Below are 3888 nucleotides of genomic sequence, written 5' to 3'. Positions count from 1 at the left end.
AATTTTTTGAGTTAAACTCTTGAACTAATATCACATGTCGGTGCATTGTGAATAAATATCATAACTGTTCAATTATATGTAATTAATTTTTATAAATGCTAAATGCTTATTTGAAAAGAATGCCTATCTGACAGTACAAATATCAGTCATTTCATATTATTCAAATATTTTTAGTATCATTTAATTTTGCTTATTATATAAGACAAAAATTATCAGTCTTCCAATATGATTGTCATTTTATGTAATTCTAAAAGTTTTTGCTCATGTGTTGTTCTAATATGACTCCATTCATAAGGATTCTGTCTATTCACTGTAGATTTAATGTTTTTCAATATAAAATGACCATTTTTGATCCAGTATAATTCTTTTTGCCTTAAATTCTCTTTATTTTCATTATTATTGCTACCTCATCCTTCTTGTTTTGCATTAGCTCAAATTACTAACATTTTAATCTTTTTATTTTAAACTTTTGTATACCATGTTGCTTTAAGTTGGCCTTATTTTATAGCTGGACTTCATTTTTGAGTCTTTGTTTTTTAATAAGAAATATAACCCATTTATTTTTATATTTTAAAGATTTTATTTATTTCTTTTGAGAGAGGGGAAAGGAGAAAGAGAGGGAGAGAAACATCAATGTGTGGTTGCCTCTCACACGCCGCCAACTGGGGACCTGGCGTGCAACGCAGGCATGTGCCTTGACTAGGAATTGAACCAGTGATACTTGGTTCACAGGCTAGTGCTCAGTCCACTGAGCCACAGTTGCCAGGGCTCCTATTTGTATTTTTATTCTTGCAAAAATACATTATTTCTAGATAATGTTAAATCACGGATGGGTTATTTCAAAGTAATATGGGTTCTCAAATGTCACTTGTTTTAGAAAGGAGAAAGTCTAAATTATTTAATGTCTAAGGATAAGTATTATTCCACATATAATAGTATTACTCGATATTTTCATGGTAATACATAATTTACAATGTATTCGTGAAAAATATATTGTATAGAAAGCATCAACAAAACATTTGTTACATACTCAACATTATTTAAATTTTTATAACATTGCATTGAAGTATAAGTCCTTCCTAAAATCTTGGGAATAAGTAGAACACATCTTATCTGATAGTGTAGAAGAAGATACTATTCACAGAAGTGGTCTGATTAGTACAGGATTATACATCTTTTAATAGGAAGGGTGGAATTTAAACACACTTCCAATAATTTCAGGTATATGGTTTTGCTCTGAACTTTAAGTTTCAGTTCTAGTTTTGTAATTTGTATTAATGCACAACAATATACTAATATAATCTCATCATTCAAATATAAAGTATAGGGAAATGATGTGTCAACAATACTGTGTTATACCATAAAGAAGCCTAGGTAAAGTTTATATCGTTTCTTAAACTTCTCTGAAGCTAGATAAAATTAAGATATATTATTTTCTAGTTTTTATCTCTCAGGTAAGTGATTCCACTCCAAAACATATGAAAAAATATAATGAGTTACAAGTCTCACCTGATTATGGCTTAGAGAAGTAGGATGTCACTTTAAAGGAAAGGACCTTTCTGAGCTGCAACCTTAGCCTGTTTTTAGGGAGGTGATTGGAATGACCATAGAACCTAATTCCAGGGGGTTGGACAGGAGCTGGCCTGGACTTTCCTGAAAGGACAGTAACAAAGTGGCAAGCTTTACTGAGCTATAGAAAGAATGCCATAATTCCACATACTCTAATTTTCATACTTCGGGCATGCATAAACTCATTCTAAGAGTGGCAAGTTACAGAAAACCCTCAGAGATGAGTATCAGCTAAGTTCAGTACTAATATGTGTTGAACATATAAACAAGCAGATTTCTAGTTGAAATATTTAGGGACATTAAAAACCTCTTTATTTTTAGTTCAGCACTATTAAAAAGGTCTCTGTGAAAACTGTTCAGATAAATGAAGAGAAAAATCTTAGCTATAAAAAGTATGGTAGAGTTAGAAAATTTCAATGCATTTTAATTGTCACTAATGCTAAATGCATAGTGCATACAGCTCTATTATACTAGTATTCCCTAAAAGGTCCCTGAGGAAATGCTAATAGCTATTCCTATAAAAAAATGTAATACTTTAATTTTAATATTATATTAAGAAATATCAGACATATTTTGTATCTTTTCATTATTTAAAAATGCAATGTCTTACATGTTTATTTTGATTAGGTTATACAAAAACCATTTCTGTGGCTAAAAGGAGAAAACTAAAGATTTTGTGGTTCTCAACTATAACCAAATTAATTTTTTTAAAAGTCAGATTCTCCCAAAGTAAAATTAAACAGCTAAGCTTTTGTTTTTAAAAGGATATTAGGGATAGTGATTATCTATACAAGATGTAAGCATTAATAATATAGGAAATAGCTTAATTCAAGATTAACAGTTTATTACTGTGTAGTTTATTTTCTTTTTATTACAATGGATATATATAAAATAGAATTTTTATATTGAATAGTACTCAAAATAAAATAAAATTAATTAATTAAATTGAAGTCTCCATTTTTATTTGTTATAGAGTTAAATGCAACACATTGGAAAACAAATTATTATTATTCCTTGTAACAATTAAAGTGCAAAATCATTTTTTGATGCCTACTATCTTCAAAGTATTTATTATAGCTCATGGTTCTCTGTTGGGTTTCTACAAATACATTATAACCTTAAAAGTATTTCTGTGACCTGATTAGTTAGGGGAATATACCTAAAACGTTGGGAGGCATATATAGACAAGAAAGAAAAAAATTATATCTATCTATCTACCTATCTATCTATCTACACTTTGGAATTCAACAGCACTAGATTTAATCCTTATTTCTTCTGCTTGTTATTTATATGACCTTGAAAAAAATAAATGTATGAACTTACTTAGGAAGCCTTATCCTTACAAGGAATGCCAAGATGCTAGAACTTGATTTGGCAGTAGATATACTGAAATTGGAACGATACAGAATGGATTAGCATGGCCTCTATGCATGGATGACACACAAATTTGTGAAGCATTTCATATTTTTAAAAGAAAAAAAAATACAACAACTGGGAGCACTGGCATGGATGCTTAGGATTAGAAGGAACATCATGATAACTATTTCAATGCTTTGATGTCTGATTTTTTTAATATCATCTATGCTTCAAACAATGCTGCTTCAAGTTCATTGATAGACGCTGTCAAGCATCTATCAAATCGAAAGAGATGTAAAAAAGAGAGAATATTTTGTGTCAAAGAATGAGGTAAGTATTCAATATATTATATCATTCAACTTTCACAAAAATGATATAAAACATACTATTATTATTATGCCTAAGGCTCAATAAAATTAGAAGCTTGACAGAAATCACAAAAGTGATTTCTGAGACTGAATATACAAAAGGACAATGGGAAGACTACATGAAAAATAGAACTCTGATCCAAAACCTGCAGCAACCTGACTGGGAAATCAACTTCATACCTCCAATAAACAGCCCAGGAAGCCAATCTGCAAAACTGAAACTTCTAGGAAGCCAGATTTCTACTTCCAGTATTCTAATAATCCAGGAAGCTAAACAGTAACTCCTGCAACAATCAGCCCCAAATGGTCAGGACTTGATTATATTGACAGCTTCCCTAACTTTCCTTACTTCCAAGTTAGGACCAGAGAAAGTCAAATATGACTCCTAGCCAATTATGTAGGATGCCTTGCTTCCAGTTAACCTGCCTATAGCATTCTCAGGCCAACAACCTCTAGTCACAGTACTCCTGAAGACTTTCCTGTTTCCACTATGTATAAAGTTTTCCCACTCTGCTGCCTGCCTTTGAATCTCTGCCAAAATGCAAGTGATGGTGGCTGGCCCCTTTGCTAGCAAGCTCTCAGTAAACAGGTTTTG

The 3888-nt window shown here is 31.2% G+C and overlaps 1 non-coding gene across 1 annotated transcript; it reads left to right on the top strand.

The window, feature by feature from the left end:
• The first annotated feature begins 2935 nt into the window (after positions 1 to 2935).
• On the top strand, positions 2936 to 3038 carry LOC150021076 (U6 spliceosomal RNA). The gene has a single exon (XR_016513472.1). It is a non-coding gene; the product is annotated as a U6 spliceosomal RNA (small nuclear RNA).
• Positions 3039 to 3888: the final 850 nt, after the last annotated feature.

Source organism: Furipterus horrens, unplaced genomic scaffold, assembly GCF_987537825.1.
Source record: "Furipterus horrens unplaced genomic scaffold, mFurHor1.1.pri manual_scaffold_1, whole genome shotgun sequence".
NCBI classification, from domain to species: Eukaryota; Metazoa; Chordata; class Mammalia; order Chiroptera; family Furipteridae; genus Furipterus; species Furipterus horrens.
The sequence above is the reverse complement of the archived record's forward strand: the minus strand, read 5'-3'. Positions and strand labels throughout refer to the sequence as shown.